The following is a 20792-nucleotide window of genomic DNA, read 5'->3' on the forward strand; positions in this document are numbered from 1 at the left end:
GCATTTCTATGAACATAATTGAACATGGGGTGCCTGGGTGGCTCAGTCAGTTAAGCGTCTGACTTCAGCTCAGGTCACGATCTCATGGTCCATGAGTTTGAGCCCCGCATCGGGCTCTGTGCTGACAGCTCAGAGCCTGGAGCCTGCTTCGGAGTCGATGTCTCCTTCTCTCTCCGACCCTCCCCCCATTCATGCTCTCTCTCTGTCTCAAAAATAAATAAACATTAAACAAAATTTTTAAAAAAATAATTGAACATTTTTTGATAGCCTTAAAAAAATGTGGTAGGGGCACCTGGGTGGCTCAGTAGGTTAAGTGTCCAACTCTAGATTCAGCTCAGGTCATGATCTCATGGTTCATAGTTTGAGCTCCACATCAGGCTCTGCACTGGCAGTGTGGAGCCTGCTCGGAATTCTCTCTCCCTTTCTGTGCCCCTCTCTAGCCTGCGCTTGCTCTCTTTCTTTAAAAGTAAATAAATAAACTTTTTAAAAAAATGTGGTAAACATTATGTAAAACTTAACATCTTAATTATTTTTAAGTGTACAGTTCAGTAATTTTAAGTGTATTTATGTTGTGCAATCAATCTCCAGAAACTTTGCGTCTTGTAAAACTGAAACCCTATTGTCATTAAGCAACAATACCCCATTTCCTCCTCTCCCCAGTCCCTGGTAGCCATCATTCAACTTTCTGTTTTTATGAATTGACTACTTTAGATATTTCATATAAGTGGGAATCATATAGTATTTGTCTTTTTGTCGCTGGCTTATTTCTCATAGCATAATGTCCTCAAGGTTAATCCATATGTCAAAATTTCATTTCTTTTTTTTTCTTTTTAACGTTTTATTTATTTTTGAGACAGAGAGAGACAGAGCATGAACAGGGGAGGGTCAGCGAGAGGGAGACACAGAATCTGAAACAGGCTCCAGGCTCCAAGCCGTCAGCACAGAACCCGACGCGGGGCTCGAACTCACGGACCGCGAGATCATGACCTGAGCCGAAGTCAGCCGCTTAACCGACTGAGCCACCCAGGCGCCCCTCATTTCTTTTTAATAACTGAATAGTAATTCATTATATGTATATGCTACATTTTGTTTCTCCATTCATCCCTTTATAGATCCTGGGATGCGTCCACCTCTTGGTATTATGAAGAATGCTATTACGAACATGGGTGCACAAATATCTTTTGAGGCCCTTGCTTTCAATTCTTTCATATATCCAGATATGGACGAGCTGGATCATATGGTAATTCTACCTTTAATTTTTAAGGAACTGCCATAATATTTGCTGTAATAGTTGTACAATTTTCCATTCCTACCAACAGTGTACAGGGTTCTAATTCCACCACATCCTCGCCAACACTTGTTATTTCCTGTTGGCTTTTTGTTTTTTTAATAAAAGCCATCCTAGTGGGCGTGTGAGGTCACGGATTGGATTTGCATTTCCCTGGTGATGAGTGATGTTGAACATCTTTTCATAGGCTTATTGATCATTTGTATATCTTCTTTGGAAGATATACAAATGTCTGTCCAAGTTGTTTGCCCACTTTTAAATTGTATTCTATGTCTTCAAAAAAATTTTTTTAACGTGGGGCGTCTGGGTGGCTCAGTCGGTTAAGCATTTGACCTCAGCTCAGGTTATTATCTCAAGGTTCATGAGATCGAGCCCCTCATTGGGCTCTGTGCTGACGGCTCAGAGCCTGGAGCCTGTTTCAGATTCTGTGTCTCCCTCTCTCTGCCCCTCCCCTGCTCATGCCCTGTCTGTCTCTCTCTCAAAAATAAACATTAAAAAATAAAAAAAAAAATTTTTTATTAAAAAAAATTTTTTTTAATGTTTATTTTTGACAGAGAGAGAGAGACCTAGCATGAGCAGGGGAGGGGCAGAGAGAGAGGGAGAACAGAATCTGAAGCAGGCTCCAGACTCTAAGCCGTCAGCACAGTGCCCGGATGCAGGGCTTGAACTTACAAGCCGTGAGATCATGACCTGAGCTGAAGTCAGACATTTAATCGACTGAGCCACCCAGATACCCCATTTGTATTACATGTCTTTTTATTGTTGTAGGAGTTCTCTATATATTCTGGACTAACCCTTTGTCAGATATATGATTTGCAAATCTTTTCTCCCATTCTGTAGGTTGCCTTTTCATTCTGTTAACTCTCCTTGGATGCCTGGTTTCCCATTTTGATGCAGTCTAATTTATCTGTTTTTTCTTTTATTGCCTGTGCTTTTGCTGTCATATCCAAGAAATCATTGCCTAATGCAATGCCATGAAGCTCTTCCCCTGTTTTGTTTTGTTTTTTTAAAGGAGTTCTATAATTTTTAAAGGACACCTGGGTGGCTTAGTCTGTTAAGTGTCCGACTTTGGCTCAAGTCATGATCTCGTGGTTTGTGACTTTGAGCCCCACATCGGGCTCTGCACTGGTGATGTGGAGCCTGCTTGGGATTCTCTCTCTTCCTCTCTTTCTCTGCCCCTTCCCCAATTGTGCGCTCTCTCTCTCTCTCTCTCTCTCTCAAAATAAAGAAATAAACTCTAAAAAATTAAAAAAAAATAAAGAAGTTCTATAGTTTTAGCTTTTACATTTAGGTCTATGATCCATTGTGAGTTTAATTTTTCAACGTTTTTTTTTTTTGTTTTTTTTTTTGTTTTTTTTTTTTATTTATTTTTGGGACAGAGAGAGACAGAGCATGAACGGGGGAGGGGCAGAGAGAGAGGGAGACACAGAATCGGAAACAGGCTCCAGGCTCCGAGCCATCAGCCCAGAGCCTGACGCGGGGCTCGAACTCACGGACCGCGAGATCGTGACCTGGCTGAAGTCGGATGTTTAACCGACTGCGCCACCCAGGCGCCCCGTAATTTTTATATCAGGTATAAAATGAGAGTGTCCAACTTTATTATTTTGCATGTGAATATCCAGTTGTATCCCACCACCACATATTGAAAAGGCTATTCTTTCCCTCATTGAATTGTCTTGGCACAATTCAATTTGTCAAAAATGTGGACTCTCAGTTCTATTTCATTGACCTACATATCTATATTTATGCTACTATCACACTGTCTTTATTATTGTAGCTTTGTAGGAAGTTTTGTACTCAAAAAGTGTGAGTCCTCTAATTTTGTTCATTTTCAAGAGTGTTTTGGCTGTTATGGGTTTCTTCTATGTCCATATGGATTTTAGGATTAGATTGTCAATTTCTCCAAAAAAGCCAGCTGGCGTTTAGAGAAGGATTGAATTGAATCTGTAGATCAGTTTGGGGAGTAATGCCCTCTTAACAATAGTAAGTCTCCTGATTGATGAACATGGGCTTTCTTTCCATTTATTTAGGTTTTAAATTTCTTTCAACAATGTTTTATAGTTTTCAGTATATAAGCCTTTTACTCTGTTAAGTTCACTTCTATGTATTTTATTCTTTTTTATGCTATTGTGAATGGAATGATATTCTTTTTTTTTTTTTTAAGTTTTATTTATTTAAACAACCTCTTCACCCATTGTGGGGCTAAGAACTCATGACCCCAAGATTAAGAGTCACATGCTGTTCCAGGGTGCCTTCGTGGCTCAGTTGGTTAAGCATCCTACTCTTGATTTCGGCTCAGGTCATGATCTCATGGTGGGTGAGATGGAACCCTGCACTGGGCTCTGTGCTGGAAGTGCATAGCCAGCTTGGGGTTCTCTCTCTGCCCCTCCCCCATTTGCTCATGCTCCGCCCCCCCCCCCCCTTTCTCTCAATATAAATAAACATTTAAAAAAGAAAAAGAGTCACATGCTTTTCGGACTGAGCCAGCCAGGTGCCCCTGGAATTATAGTCTTTTTTTTTTTAAGTTTATTTATTTATTTTGAGAGAGAGAGAGAGAGCAAGCAGGAGAGGGGCAGAGAGAGGGAGAGAGAGAATCCCAAGCAGGCTCCTCGCTGTCAGAGTGAAGCCCAACATGCGACTCAAACCCACAAACCATGAGACCATGACCTCAGCTAAAATCAGGGGTCAGACGCTCAACTGACTGAGCTGTCTAGGCGCCCTTTTTTGTTTTGTTTTGTTTTGTTTTTAATGTTTATTTATTTTGAAAGAGAGAGCAAGCAGGAGCAGGGGAAGGGTAGAGAGAGGGAGAGACAGAATCCCAAGCAGGCTCTGTGCTGTTAGCACAGAGCTGGACTTGGGGCTCAAACTCAGGAACTGTGAGATATGACCTGAGCTAAGATTAAGAGTCAGATGCTTAACTGACTGAACCACCCAGGCCCCCTCTCCCCCCTGGAATTATTTTCTTAAATTTATTTCTTTTTAATAAATTCTTTATTTTTAAAAAAATGTTTAGATTTATTTTTGAGAGAGACAGTGCAAGCCTGCTTGGGATTCCCTCTCTGCCCCTCCCCCCCCCCAAAATAAGTAAATAAACATTTTAAAAAAGAAAAGAGTCCTATGCTTTTCCAGCTGAGCCAGCCAGATGCCCCTGGAATTATACTCTTTTTTTTCTTTTAAGTTTGTTTATTTATTTTGAAAGAGAGAGCAAGCAGCGGAGGGGCAGAGAGAGAGGGGGAGAGAGAGAGAATCCCAAGCTGATGGTATAGAGACTGATGTGGGGCTCGAATCCACAAACTGTGAGATCATGACCTAAGTTGAAGTTGGACACTTACCTGGCTGAGCTACCCAGGTGCTCCTTAAGTTCATTTTTATGTTTTCATTGCAGGCATATAGAAATACAATTGATTTTTGTGTATTTATCTGCTATCCTACAAACTTTCTAGACTCACTTATTAGTAATACTATTTTGTGGATTCCTTAGGATTTTCTATGTACAATGACATCTGTGAATAGAAAGTTTTACTTCTTCCTAGAGAAACATTTCCTAGATGGCATCCCTTTTATGCCCAGGCTTGTACTTGAGTTTCTCCCTGCAGTCTCTAGGCAGCTTTTTAAGCTGTGGACCAAATGGAAATGATAAAGCTTTTTGCAGCAAAAAAAGGAAGGAAGGAAGGAAGGAAAGGAAGGAAGGAAGGAAGGAAGGAAGGAAGGAAGGAAGGAGAAATAGTTTTGCTTCTTGCTTTCAAATCTGTATGCCTTTATTCCTTTTTATTGACTAACAGGCTTAGCTACAACTTTTTTTTTATTAATCTCTACACCAAAGTGGGGTTCAAACTCACCACCCCAAGATCAAGAGTCGTGTGCTCCACTGACTAAGCCAGCCAAGTACCCATAGCTACAACTTTTGTACAAGTTGGATAGACATGATGAGCATGGATATACTTCCTTATTCCTGATATTAGTGGGAAAGCCTTTTGATGTTGACTGGGATGTTATCTGTGCCTTTTTCATAGATGACCTTTGTCAGGTTGCGTGAATTCTCTTCTATTCCTAGTTTGTTCAGTATTGGGTTTTGTTTTGTTTTAAATCATGAAAGTATTTTGGATTCTGCCAAATTATGTTTCGACGGAGATGATCGTGTGGGTTTTGTCTTCTATTCTAGTAATATGATATTTTGAATCAATTAATTTTTGGATGTTAAACCAACTTGCATTCTGGGATTAATCCTATTTGGTCATGATGTGCAATCCTTTTTATATGTGGCAGGATTCAGTTGTGGGTTGTTTTTGTTTTTTTGTTTTTGTGTGTGTGTATATATATATATATATATATTTTTTTTTTTTTTTTTTTTTTTTTTTTTTTGAGAGAGAGCACACAAACAGGGAAGAGGGGCAGGAGAGAGAGAGAATCTTAAGCAGGCTCCATGCTCAGCATGGAGCCCAACTTGGGGCTCAATCTCATACCCTGGGATCATGACCTGAGCCAAAATCAAGGATCAGATGCTTGGGACGCCTGGATGGCTCAGTTGGTTAAGTGTTGACTTTGACTCAGGTCATGATCTTGGGTTCAAGAGTTTGAGCCCCACATGGGGCTCTCTGCTGTCAGCACAGAGCCCACTTCGGATCCTCTATCCTGTCCCCCCCCCCGTCCCCAGTCTCTCTGCCCCTCCCCCGCTAATGCTCACTCTCTCACTCTCTCAAAAATAAAATAAACATTAAATGAAAAAAAAAATTTTTTTAAGTCATTCTTAACTGACTGAGCCATCCAGGCGCCCCTGGCTGGATTCAGTTTGCTAGTATTTCATTGAGAATATTTATGTCTTTATCTATAGTGGATATTGGTCTGTAGTTTTCTTGCAATGTCTTTGTGTGATTTTGTATCAGAGTAATATTGATCTCACAGAATGAGTTGAGATGTATTACCTCTTCTTTTTTGAAATAATTTCTTTTTTTGTTAAAGTTTATTTATTTTAATAATGTCTACACCCAACGTAGGGCTTGTACCCCAAGATCAAGAGTCACATTCTATTCCAACTAAGCCAGTTGGTGCCTCAAAGAGTTTCTGAAGGATTGGTAGTAATTATTCTTTAAACATTTGGTAGAGTGCACCACTGAGGCTGTGTGAGCCTGAACTTTTATTTGTGGGAAGTTTTAAAATTATGAATTCGATCCCTTTCCTTGTTACAGGTATATTTAGATGTTTTACTTCTTCTTATGTCATCTTTGGTAGTTTGTATCTTTCTAGGAATTTGGCCATTTCATTTATGGTATCTAATTTATTGGCATACAGTTGTTCATAGTATTCTTTTACAATGCTTTTTACTTCTGTATTAGTGTTGTCTCCTCTTTTATTCCTGATATTATTAATTTGACTCTTCTTTCCTTTTTTTCTTGATCAGTCTAAATAAAGGTTTTTGTTGATATTCTCAAAGAAACAACTTTTGGGGGCACCTGACTGGCTCAGTCAGTAGAGCATGTGACTCTTAATCTTGGGGTCATGAGTTTGAGCCCCATGTTAAGTATAGAGCTTACTTAAAAATGAATTAATTAAATAATTAATTTAAAAAAACAAAACAAAGAACCAACTTTCATTTTCATGGTTTTTCTCTATTGTTTTTCTATGCTCTATTCCATTTATTTTTGCTTTACTCTTAATTTTTTTCCTTCTCACTTTGAGTTTATTTTGCTCTTTTTCTATTTTTTAAGGTAGAAGGTTAGGTTTTGATTTAAAATCTTTCTTTTTGGTGTGCCTTTGTGGCTCAGTCGGTGGAGTGTCTGATTCTTGGTTTTGGCTCATGTCATGATCTCACAGTTCATGGGATTGAGTCCCATGTCAGGCTGCATATTGATACCATGGAGCCTGCTTGGGATTCTGTCTCCCTCTCTCTCTGCCCCCTCCCGTGTGTGCACACACGTGTGTCTATCTCTCTCTCAAAATGAATAAACTTTAAAAGATAAAATAAAATGCCTTTCTTTGCCTCTTAACAATTTTCGTCTTAAATTCTATTTGTCTGATACTATTATAGCCACTCTAGATATCCTTTAGTTATTTTTTGCATAATGTATCTTTTTCCATCCTTTTAGGTTCAGCCTTTTTTGTGTCTATGAATCTGAAGCGTGAGTCATGCAAAGAGTGGATAGTTAGGGTGCCTGGGTGGCTCAGTCCATTAACTGTCCGACTTTAGCTCAGGTCATGATCTCACAGTTTGTGAGTTCAAGCTGTCTGCTGTCAGCACAGAGCCTGCTTTGGATTCTCTGTCTCTCTGTCTCTCTCTGCCCCTCTCCTGAGCTCTCTCTTTCTCTCTCAAAAATAAATAAACATTAAAAAAAAAGAGTGTATAGTTGGACAATGATTTTTTTATCTGCCAGTCTTTGCATTTTTATTGGAGAATTCAATCTATTTATATATAATGTAATTACTAATAACAGGTTTTACACCTGCAATTTTGTTTTATATATGTATTTTGGTTCTTTTGTTCCTCTATTTCTCCTTTACTCCCTTCTTTTGTGTTTAATAGATATTTTAAAATGTACCCTTTTAATTACTTTGTTGTTTCTTTTATTATATTTTTATAATTTTTTCTTAATAGTTGCTCTGGGGTTGCAATTAACATCATAATTTATAACAATCTAGTTCAGATTAATACTGAGTTTCAATAATGTTCAAAATTTTACTCCAATATAGTTTCATTCCTTCTCATACTGCTTTGCTGTATTATTATATAAATTACATTTTTATACACTATGAGCATATCAGTACCATTTTAGGGGCACCTGGATGACTCAGTTGGTTGAGCATCAGACTTCAGCTCAAGTCATGATCTCATGGTTTGTGAGTTTGAGTCCCGCATCTGGCTGTAAGCGCAGAGCCCACTTCAGATCCTCTGTCCCCCTCTTTCTCTGCCTCTCCCCTACTTGTGCGCTCTCGCGCTCTCTCTCTCAATAAAAAAAAAAATACCATTTTATAGTTATTGCTTCGTGAAGCTATCTTTTCCCATTTAGACAGGATAAGAAAAGAGTTACAACATAAAAACATTTATACCGTATTTTCTATTTCTTTATGCAGTAACTTTTACTGGTGCTCTTTATTTCTTCATGTGGATTCAACTCACTGTCTGGTGTTCTTTCATTTCGGCCTAAAGGGCAATCATTAGTATTTCTTGTAGGGAAAGTCTGCTAGTGACAAATTCTCTCAACTTTGGTTTATTTGTGTATGTCTTCATTTCTCCTTTGAAGAAGAATTTTTTTGGTTATAAAATTCTGGGCTGACAGTCTTTTTCTTTCATTACTTTGAATATTTCATCCCATTGCCTCCTGGACTTCATAGTTTCTAAATGAGACATTAACAGTTGATCTTATTGAGGATCTTTTATAAATGATGAGTCGTTATTCTATTGTTGCTTTCAAGATTCTCTCTTTATAGTCCAATAGTTTGACTCTGATGTGTTCAAGTGTGAATTTCTTTGAGTTTCTCTTACTTGGAGGTCACTGAACTTAGACGTGTAGATTAATTTTTTTATTTAAAATCTGAGTGGTTTTGGTCTCGATTTCTCCAATTATTTATGCTCTTATTCTCTTTCTACTCCTTCTAGGACTCCCATTGTGCATATTCTGGTATGCTTGATGGTATTCCCACATGTCCCTGTGTTCTGTTCATTTTTCTTCATCCTGTTTGTTTTTAAGAATGGGCAATTTCTGGGGCGCCTGGTTACCTCAGTCCATTAAGTGTCTGACTCTTGATTTTGGTTCAGGTCATGATCTCACTGTTCGTGGGTTCAAGCCCCACATCAGGCTCTGCGCTGACAATATGGAACCTGCTTAGGATTCTCTCCCTCCCTCTCTCTCTGTCCTTCCCCCACTCATGTGCTCATGCACGCTCTCTCTGTCTCTGTGTCTCAAAATAAATAAGTAAACTTAAAAAAAAATGGACAATTTCTATTTCCAAGTCTGTAGATTCTTTCTTCTACCCCTTCAAATCTACTGCTGAGTACCTACAGTAAGAAACTGTTTTAAATTCAGACTTTACTTTTCCTTAAAAAAGGAGCTTAAGGTTCACAACAAAATCAAGGAGAAGGTATAGGGATTTCCCATATACCCCCTGCCTCCAGACATGCATATCTTCCTCCATTATAACATCCCCAACCAGAGTAGTACGTTCGTTACAACTGATAAACCTACATTAACGCATCTTAATTACCTGAAGTGCATAGTTTAGATTACAGTACCCTTTTGGTGTTGTACATTCTTTGGGTTTGGACAAATATATCATAGCACGTGTCATTATTATACAGATTATTTTCATTGCCCTAAAAATACCCTCTTCTCTGGGGCACCTGGCTGACTCAGTCAGTAGAGCATGTGACTTTTGGGATTGTAAATTTGAGCCCCACGTCAGATGTACAGACTACTCAAAAAATAAAGTCTTAAAAAAAAAAACCTCTCTGCTCTGCCTATTTATCCCTCCTTCTCCCCAGCCCCCAACAACCGCTGATCTTTATAATGTCTCCTAGTTTGCACCTTTTCCAGAATGTCATATAGTTGGAATTATATAGTCTGTAGCCTTTTCATGTTGGCTTCTTTCACTTAGTAATATGCATTCAAGGTTCCTCCATGTCTTTTCATGGCTTGATTATTCATTTCTTTTTAGTGCTGAATAATATTCCATTGTCTGGATGTACCACAGTTCATTTATCCACTCACCTACTGAAGGACATCTTGATTGCTTCAACATTTGGCAATTATGAATAAAGCTGCTAGAAACATCTATGTACAGATTTCTATGTGGACATAAGTTTTCAAGTCCTTTGGGGAAATGCTGGATTATATGGTAAGAATATGTTTAATTTTGTTAGGAAACCACCAGTCTTTCAAAGTGGCTGTATCATTTTGTATTTTCACCAGCAACGAATGAGAGTTCCTATTGCTCCACATCCTCACCAGCATTTGGTGTTGTCAGTGTTTCAGATTATTTTTTTCTGTTAGGTGTATAGTGGTATTTCACTGTTGTTCTTGCTTTAATTTTTTTTTAATGTTGAGTTATTTTTGAGAGAGACAGAGAGAGAGTAGAGGAAGGACAGAGAGAGGGAGACACAGAATCCGAAGCAGGCTCCAGGCTCCAGGCTCTGAACTGTCAGCACAGAGCCTGATGCAGGGCTCGAACTCACGAGGGGCGAGATCATGACCTGAGCCGAAGTCAGAGGCTTAACCAATTGAGCCACCCAGGCGCCCCTCACTATTGTTTTAATTTGCATTTCCCTGAAGATATATATGTGGAGCATCTTTGCATATGTTTATTTGCCATCTGTGTATCTTCTTTGCCGAGGTGTCGGCTAATTAAGGTATTCGGCTATTTTTAATCAGGTTGTTTATTTTCTTATTGTTGAGCTTTAAGAGTTCTTTCTATTTTAGAAAACAGTCCTTTATTTGGTATGTGTTTTGCAAATATTTTGTCCCAGTCTGTGGCTTGTCTTCTCATTCTCTTAGTATCTTTTACGTATCAGAAAATTTTAAAAATTTTGATGCTTATTTATTTTTGAGAGAGAAAGTGAGAGAGTATGCACACACACACGTGAGCAAGCAGGGGAGGGGCAGAAAGAGAGAGAGATGCAGAATCTGAAGCAGGCTGTCAGCTGTCAGCACAGAGCCTGATGCAGGGCTCGAACCACAAGATCATGACCTGAACTGAAGTTGGAGGCATAAGGGACTGAGACACCCCGGCATCCCAGAAAATTTAGGTTTTAATTAAGGCTAGCTTGTCAGTTCTTTCTTTCATGGATCATGCCTTTGGTTGTGTATCTTTTTTTTTTTTTAATGTTTATTTATTTTTGAGAGAGAGAAAGAGTGAACGGGGGAGGGGCAAAGAGAGAGGGACAGAGGATCCAAAGTGAACTCTGTGCTGACAGCAATGAGCTCCCCCTCGGCTGGAGCTCACAAACTATGAGGTCATGACCTGAGCCGAAGTCCTATGCTCAACTGATGGAGCTACCCAGACTCTCCTGATTTTGTATCTTACAAGTCATCACCAGGGGCACCTGGGTGGCTCAGCTGGTTAAGCATCCACCTCTTGATCTCAGCTCTGGTCTTGATCTCAGGGTCATGAGTTCAAGCCCCGCGTCAGGCTCTGTGCTGACAGCTCAGAGCCTGGAGCCGGCTTCGGATTCTGTGTCTCCCCTCTCTCTGCCCCTCTCCTGCTTGTGCTCTGAATCTCTCTCAAAAAATAAAATAAAGTAAACATTAAAAAAAAAAAGTCATCACAAAACCCAGGTCACCTAGATTTTCTTATACATCATCTCCTAGGAGTTTTATAGTTTTGCATCTGTGATCTATTCAAGTCTGTGATCCATTTTCAATTACTTCCTGTGCCTTCACAAAAAGTGTGACGTGTATCCAGATTTATCATTTTGTATGTGATGTCCAGTTGTCCTGGCAACATTTGTTGAAAAGATTCTCTTTGCTCCATTTTATTGCCACTGTCCCTTTGTCAAAGAGCAGTTGATTATACTTATGTGAGTGTATCTGTGGACTCTCTGTGTCATTAATCCGTTTGTTTATTCTTTTGCCAATACCACATTGTCTTTTTTGTGCGTGTTTATTTTCTGAGAGAGAGAGAGAAAGCTAGTGAGGGAGGGTCAGAGAGAGAGGGAGACAGTGGATCCAAAGCATCCTCCTCAATGATAGCAGAGAGCCCGATGCGGGGCTCAACTCATGAGCCCCGAGATCACGACCTGAACTGAAGTGGGATGCTTGCCGCTTAACGACTGAGCCACCCAGGTGCCGCCCACATTGTCTCGATTACTGTAGCTTTGCAGTAAGTTTTGAAGTCAGGTATTGTCATTTATCCAACTTTGTTCTTCTCAATATTGTGCTGGCTGTTCTGGGTCTTTTGCATCTCCACATAATCTGTAGGCTCAGTTTGTCAATATCTACCAAGTAACTTGCTGGGATTTTGATTGGGATGACATTGGATCTATAGATCAAGTTGGGAACAACTGACATCTTGACGATATTGAGTCTTCCTTACATGAAATATGTCTCCTTTATTTAATTCCTTGATTTCATTCATCAATTTCATAGTTTCCTCACATAGATTTTATACATAGTTTGTTAGATTTATACCTATGTATTTCATTTTTTTCCAGATGCTATTATGAATGATATATATTTTTTAATTTCAAATTCCACTTGTTCATTGCTAGTATGTGGGAAGGCAGTTGACCTCCACATATTAACTTTATATCCTTCAATCTTGCTATAATCACTTATTAGTGCCAGAAATTTTTTTGTCATTTCTTCAGATTTTCTTTTTTCTTTTAATTTTTTTAAATGTCTATTTATTTTTGAGAGACAGAGCGAGACAGAGGGTGAGTGGGGAAGGAACAGAGAGAGACACACACAGAATCCAAAGCAGGCTCTGAGCTGTCAGCACAGAGCCTGATGTGGGGCTTCAACTCACAAACCGCGAGATCATGGCCCGAGCAGAAGTCAGATGTTTAACCAGCTGAGCCACCCAAGTGCCCCAGATTTTCTTTATAGATGAATATGTCATCTATGAACAAGGACACTTTATTTCTTCCTTCCCAATCTGTACCTTTTATTTCCTTTTCTCATCCTGATCATCCTGATGCATTAGCTAGAACTTTCAGTACAATGCTGAGAAGTGAAAGGGACCTCCTTACCTTCTACCTGATCTTAAAGCTTCAAGTTTCTCACCATTGAGTATGTTAGCTCTACCTCCAACTCTTGATTGGGTTGGGTTGGGGAACCAAGGGTTCCTAGCATCGTGGGATCAAACCCCGTATTGGGCTCTGTGCCGAGCACGGAGCCTGTTTAAGATTCTCTCTCTCCCTCCCTCTCTCTCTCTCTCTCTCCCCCTTGCCTATCTCCCCCACTTGTGCTCGCACTCTCTCTCAAAAAAAAAGTATGTTAGCTCTAGGTTTTTTGGTAGATATTCCTTATCAAGTTGAGCAGTTTCTAGTAAATATTTCATTTCAGTTATTGTACTGTTCTACCCTAATTTCTATTTCAGTTTTTAAATAATTTTTATTTCTTTTTTTAATTTATTTTTATTTTTTAGGTAGGCTCCATGCCGAATGTGGGGTTTGAACACATGATCCTGAGATCAAGAGTCACATGTTTTACTGACTGGCGCCAGCCAGGCATCCCAGTGATTTTTATTTCTTTATTGACGTTCTCTATTTAGTGAGACATCATTTTCATATTTCCTTGAATTCTTTAGACATAGTTTCCTCTTTTTTTTAAAAAAAAAAAAAAAGTAGGCTCTACGCTCAACACGAGGCTTGAACTCATGATCCTGAGGTTAAGAGTGTCACGCTTTGCCTACTGAGCCAGCCAGCCACCCTACTTCTTGCTTATAATAGCTGGTTTAAAGTCTTTGTCTAATAAGTCCAGTGTCTGGGCTTCCTCAGGGACCGTTTATTCTGAGTGCTTTTTTTCCCCCCTGTGTATGACTCACACTTTCCTGTTTCTTTGCATGTCTCATATTTTTTGTTGAAAATTGGGTAATTTTTAAAAAAGATTTTCTTTTTAATCTCTACATTCCATGTGGGGCTTGAACTCACAACCCCAAGATCAAGAATTGCACACTCCACCAACTGAGCCAACTAAGTCCTCAAAAATTGGGTGTTTTAATTAATGTAAGATGGCAACTCTGGAAATCAGATCTCCCCAACTATGGCTTGAGTTGTTGCTGCTTATTTGTTTATCAACTTTCATGGGCTAATTCTGTAGAGTCTTATTTTCTTTGTCATATGCGGTCGCTGAAGTTTCTGCCTGGTTTGCTTAGTGGTCAGTTAATGATTGGACAGAAATTTCATTAAATTCCTTGAAGCAGTAAGTTTCCTACTTTTTACCAAGGGTTCAGGCAAGCCTTCAACACTCTGGCAGTTTACTCTGCCTTATTCCTCACTTCCTGCATGAGCAGGACCTCAAGCTCACCAGAGTTGATGGAGAGATTGGAACTTCCTCGGGTATTTCCTGGATGTGCTCACAGTTCTGTAAACATTTGCAGATTTCTAGATCCCGAGGTAATCAGAGATTTCATAGCCCTCCATCGACATTTCATTCCCCAATATTCCTCTTAAGTTTTTTAGCCAGCCTCTTGTTTGCTTCAGCTGGTGTTTCTGCCTCCGGCAGCTGGGACGTCAAACAATTTGCTGCTAATTGTTTAGACAAACAAAATAGAGTTTCTTACTGTGAGAGTTCTGAATCAGGTCAAATAAAGACTAGTGCTATGAATGGGACTCTTCAAGGGAGCTTACAGATAGATCAAACGGTGACAGTTCTCTAGGGATGGGGCTGTTTGGGGAGTTCCACACCCATGCTGCCCCCTCTAGTGGCTGCTAGGCCACTGTTTTTCAAAGCTAGTGTAGTTGAGAGACTGAGGATTTGTGGAGCTCCTGTGGAGTTGGGGAGAGGAGGATGGGGAAGAAGCCGGTCAAAATTCACTGTTCCTACTGACATTCGACCGTTTTTCTTAAACAAATTCTCCTTCGATTTTTGAAAGCCTTGGTTTCCAGACTCCTAAAAACTTGATTTTGACAATTTTTACCAGTATTATTGCTTTTATGGAGAAGCAGATTTTCAGATGTCTTTACTCCGCCATTCCAGAAGTGCTTCTTCAGACTACTTGTACTTTAAGAAGTATCAATGTTTAGATGCTATGGTCACTCATAAGAAAAATGGTCTTTGAGGGGCACCTGTGTGGCTCAGTCGGGTTAAGTGTCTGACTCTTGATCTCAGCTCAGGTTTTGATCTCTGGATAGTAAGTTCAAGCCCCATGTTGGGCTCCACACTGGGAGTGAAGCCTACTTAAAAAAAAGAAAAAGCGAAATGGTCTTTGAGTATACAGTCTATACTTAACATGAAGAAATAAAAGTTATTTTGGTGTGTTTTCTCCTTATAGCACAGCTTAAGTCCTTGCATAATGTGAAAGTGAACTTTCACTTCTTAGAAAGCATGTTAAGTTTTCACGACTCACATTATCCATCCCCTTGGGTCAAGAGAGAACAGAAAACATTAGGGTTCCTCACTTCTGGAGAAGTTAACATTTTTAATGTTCTAAAATATAAAATTATAAAATATAATGTTCTTATTAATAACACGACTGAGGCTGAGGTTATTTCCTGACAACACTTTTTTTTTTCTGTTTCCCTTATGCACGATCAGCCCCTAAATTCAGAATAACAAAATTATCAAGGCATCTTTTACACCAAAATCATCTTGATGCTTCCCTGGAAGCTGTTAGAATACACAAAAAAATTTGCTTTCTCACTGCCTGGCACTCAGAAGGAAAGGCTACAAGGAGGGATGCTAAAAATAATTCGGTATGGTCGGTATGCTCCATGTTTTTAAAATTAGCTATCAGTATTCTAAAGAGCTGCCTTGGGGCACCTGGGTGACTCAGTCAGTTGAGCACCACCTCTTAGTTTCCACTCCGGTCATGATCTCACGGTTTGTACTATTGAGCCCCCACTTGGGGCTCTGTGCTGACAGCGTGGAGCCTGCTTGGGATTTTCTCTCTCCCTCTTTCTCTCTGCCCCTCTCTGCTCACATGCTCACTCGCTCTCTCCCTCTCAAAACAAACAAACAAACAAAATCTGCCTTGTTCATCATGTCCATAATGTAGAGAAAGATGTCAAAGCCAAGAGAGGAGCTCATCCTTTCCAGAAGACTTTTCTACAGGGTGAAGTTTGTGGCTGTGAATGGTCAGTGACTGCAAACTTTCCCAAATTGGTAAAAACATACTCATGTTCACATGCAAGGGCTTGCATGATGCCTATCAACAAATTTATTTCCAAGATCATTTTATGCCTTCGTTTAAAATAACTTTTTATTATCGATAGTAAGTTTGGTGTACATCTTACACAATAGACTGTAAGGCCCTCAAGATTTCTAAATATATCCACTGTCCATATCACCCAGAGCTCAAGGCAAGTAAGGAAGGACAAATAGAATCATCAAAAATAAGTTGGTTGCAGGGGCGCCTGGGTGGCTTGGTCGGTTAAGCGTCCGACTTCGGCTCAGGTCATGATCTCACAGTCCGTGAGTTCGAGCCCCGCGTCGGGCTCTGTGCTGACAGCTCAGAGCTTGGAGCCTGTTTCAGATTCTGTGTCTCCCTCTCTCTCTGCCCCTCCCCTGTTCATGCTCTGTCTCTCTCTGTCTTAAAAATAAATAAACGTTAAAAAAAAATTAAAAAAAAAAAATAAGTTGGTTGCAAAGGTAACTCTCCTTCCCCAGATCCTAATAATATTTCCTCTTCAGAGTAGCCATCAACTGAGACTTCATGAAATGCAGCAGTCACCAGTAGCTTCATGCTCTGTTGTCTTTCTCCTCGAAGAAGCTTTTCTCTTTCACTCTGATATTGGACATCAGTAGGTCTCTAGATCATTCGGTCCTGCCAACAAGGAGGTTCTATTCTCTCCTTTTGTTTTCCCAAAGATTCTGCCATACTTGACAGGAGAACAGACTCATGGGTCTGACATCACCACCATAGCTGACCCTTGGACAGTGCAACACATTGGAGCTGTGAGGCTTGAGGTTTCCAGAAAAATTTCAGTCCTAAAACAGAAGACTTCTATGGAGGGAGAAGCTAACCCACAGACAAGAAGCAGGAATATTTTTAAAGGAATTAGTGAAATTGAGAAGGCAATATGGTTGTGGCTGTTGTGTTGGTATTTTTGGTAATGTGCTTCATGATCTTTTTTTCATTAGTCATATGATGTAGCCCTTTTTCTCTCCTGGCTCTGGTTTCTAACCCTCAATTTAATAGACCATACTTGTGCCAGCTGGAATAAACCCTTTCTCTAAAAAAAACCCTTGGTCAATGGGCCACACTCCTAAATATCTCTACTGGTACTGTCCATACCACACCAAGCACAGAGTCCCTCCTTGATTGCTGCATTTTCCCAACCAGTCTCTCAAAGTTTTGTTGTTTTTGATTTTAAAGAGCAGGTGGGGCTTCTGGGTTGCTCAGTCGGTTAAGCGTCTGACTTCGGCTCAGGTCATGATCTCACAGCTCATGAATTCCAGCCCTGCACTGGGCTCTGTGCTGACAGCTCAGAGCCTAGAGCCTGCTTCGTATTCTGTGTCTCCCTCTCTCTCTGCCCCTCACCTGCTCGTACTCTCTCTCTCTCTCTCTCTCTCTCTCAAAAATAAATAAACATTAAAAATTTTTAAATAAAAATAAAGAGCACATGAATGGGGGAGAGGGGCAGAGGGAGAGAGAGAGAATCTAATGTGGGGCTCCATCCCACAACCCTGTGGTCATGACCTGAGCCCAAATCAAGAATCAGACACACAACCAACTGAGCCACCGAAGCACCTCATCTCTCAAAGTTTATGATGGGATCGAGTTTGGCTCAGATGATAGATTTTTGTGGAGCCAGATTCTGAATTCCTCAGAATCTGTCACCTCATGAACACACCCCACAGAAATTTAGAATCATTTAAGATCCTCTATATGCTACCATTGCAGGGGAGAGTATCATATAGGTAATCATTCACTCTTTTACAGATCATAAAATTTACTTATTTAAAGTTTACAAATATTTTGCCAAGTGGTACAACCTCACCACAAATGAGTTTTAGAAAATGTTCATGCCCCCTCATGTCCATTTATAATTAATCTTGGTTCCCAAATCCCAGCCCTAGGCAACCACTAATCTACTTTGTCTCTATAAATTTGCCTTTTCTGGAATTTTCATACAAATGGAGTTTCACTTAACATAGTGTTTTTAAGGTTCATCCATGACATTAGCATGTGTCAGTAGTTTGTTACTTTTTATTGCTGAATAATATTCCATTGTATGGGTAAAATACATTTTGTCTATACATTGTCTGGTTGATAGACATTTAGGTTATTTTAAGTCTTGACCTATTCTGAATAATGCTTCTTTTTTTTAATGCTTATTTATTTATTTTGAGAGAGATAGAGCATGAGCAAGGGAGGGGCAGAGAGAAAGGGACACAGAGAATCCCAAGCAGGCTCCACACTATCAGCACAGAGCGTAATGCGGGGCCCAAACACATGAACTGTGAGATCATGACCCTGCCCAGATCAAGAGTCGGACGCTCGACTGACTGAGCCACCCAGGCACTCCTCTGAATAATGCTTCTATGAACATTCACATACAAGTGTTTATGTGGATGTATATTTTCATTTCTCTTGGGTAGATGCTTAGAAGTGGAATTGCTGAGTTGTAAGGCAGTCTTACATGTAACTGTTTTTGAAACTGCCACACAGTTCTCCAAAAGACAGCACCATTTTACCTCTCTTTCAACAATGTATCAGAGTTCCAATTTCTCCACATCCTTGCCAACATTTGTTATTGCCTTTTTTACTATAAACATTCTAGTGGGTATGAAATGGTATCTTATTGTGGTTTTAATTTACATTTTTCTAATGACTAATGAATGGTATCAAGCATCTTTTCACATTCTTATTAGCCATTTGTGTAACTTCTTTGATGGGATGTCTGTTCATTCTATTGCCCATTATTTGATTGAGTTGTTTGTTTTCTAACTATTGAGTGGTAAGCATTATTTATATATTATGGATACAAATCCTTTATCAGATACGTGTTTTCCAGATATTTCCTCCAGTCTGTAACTTGTCTTTTAATTTTCTTGAAAAAATTGTTAATGTTTATTTATTTTTAAGAAAGAGAAAGAAAGAAAGAAAAAAAGAAAGAAAGAAAGAAAGAAAAAATACACTGTCCATCTTAGAATAGGTAGAAGCTTTTTTTTTTTTTTTTGAGATTTTTTTTCTTTAAATAGTCTCTACACCCAACATAGGGCCAGAACTGATGACCCTGTGATCAAGAGTTGCATGCTCCACTGACTGAGCCAGCCAGGCGGCCCAGTAGAAGTTTTTTTTTTTTTCAATGTTTTATTTTTGAGACAGAGAGAGACAGAGCATGAGCAGGGGAGGGGCAGAGAGAGAGGGAGACACAGAATCTGAAGCAGGGTCCAGGCTCCGAGCTGTCAGCACAGAGCCCAACGTGGGGTTCAAACTCACGGAGTGTGAGATCATGACCTGAGCTGAAGTCAGACACTCAACCGACTGAGCCACCCAGGCACCCCTAGAAGTTTTAATCTAAGAAATCTTTGCCTAACGCAACGTCTGTTAACTTTTCTCTTGTTTTCTTCTAGAAATTTTGTTTTAGCTGTCACACTTAAAAAGACTTCTTTTTTAACATTTATTTATTTTTGAGAGACAGAGAGAGAGTGCAAGTGAGGGAGGGGCAGACAGAGAGGGAGACAGAATCTAAAGCAGGCTTCTGGCTCTGAACTGTCAGCCCAGAGCCCAACATGGAGCTCTGACTCATGAAGGGCAAGATCATGACCTGAGCTGAAGTTGTACACTTACCCACTAAGCCACCCAGGTGCCCCTTGGCTGTCACATTTAAGTCTATGATCTTTTTGAGTTAATTTTCTGTATATGGTATGACTTGAAGGTCATACCATAAGTTCACCTTTTTGTATGTGGATAATCAGTTGTCCCAACACATTTGTTGAACAGACTATCCTTTCCCCCCGATGAATTGCCTTAGCACCTTTGTCAAATATCAATTAAATATAAATATAAGGATTTATTTCTGGACTCTCAGTTCTGATCCATTAATCTCTATGTCAATCCTTATGCCAGTACCGCTGCTGAGGAGATCTTAATATGGAAAATTATTAATACATTCTGCAAGCTAATGACTCCTCAGAACTTGAGAATGGCAACTCCAGAAAGTGGGACTCAGACAAGTATTCTTATACATGGTTCAGAAACAGCACAATAAGCTTTTAATAAGGCATGTTGGCTTGAGGTGATACCGATCTTAAATTTCACTCATTCTTTTTTTTTTTTTTTTTAAGATTTATTTATTTTTAAGAGAGAGCTCAAGCAGGAAAGGGACAGAGAGGGGGGGGACAGAAGAGCTGAAACAGTCTCCACACTAACACCAGTGAGCCCAATGCCGGGCTCGAACTCATGAGTGGTGAGATCACAACCTGAGCCTAAGTCAGATGCTCAACCAACTGAGCCACCCAGGTGCCCCAAATTTCACTCATTCTAACACATCTATAAATAAGTTGCGTTTGTAAATAGTATCATTGGTTCCATATTAAATGTAATACATCAGTTGGCCTTGTTTGCAAGACCACCTAGGATGGTGGCCAGTGGAACGCTCCACTTTTCATGTTGATGTAGTTCTTTGCATAGGGTTCAAAGGGCTGGTTCTCTTTCTTACCTGAATCAAGCTGAAAAGTTAAATTGGTAACCACGACCATGCCAGAAACATAAACTGACCATAACATTACAAGTTGGTAGGTCTTTTGACAAACATTCTGCTCCCCCTCTCCTTCCAAGAACTTGTTAGCATTGTATTTTCCTCGCCTCCTGGAAGTTAGTCATGGCAATGACTTGATGTGGCCATCAAAATTAGTGATGGGTGGAAGTTTTGTAAGCCTGTAGAGAATTCACCAAGTTTCCTATGCCT

At 39.8% G+C, this 20792-nt stretch overlaps 1 long non-coding RNA gene across 1 annotated transcript in view; it reads left to right on the forward strand.

Annotated features, from left to right (window-relative positions):
- LOC122199721 overlaps window positions 1–20792 on the forward strand; it is a 49082-nt gene that overhangs the window by 7232 nt on the left and 21058 nt on the right. The gene's annotated exons all lie outside the window — the stretch shown is intronic.

This window comes from Panthera leo, chromosome D1, assembly GCF_018350215.1.
Source record: "Panthera leo isolate Ple1 chromosome D1, P.leo_Ple1_pat1.1, whole genome shotgun sequence".
NCBI classification, from domain to species: Eukaryota; Metazoa; Chordata; class Mammalia; order Carnivora; family Felidae; genus Panthera; species Panthera leo.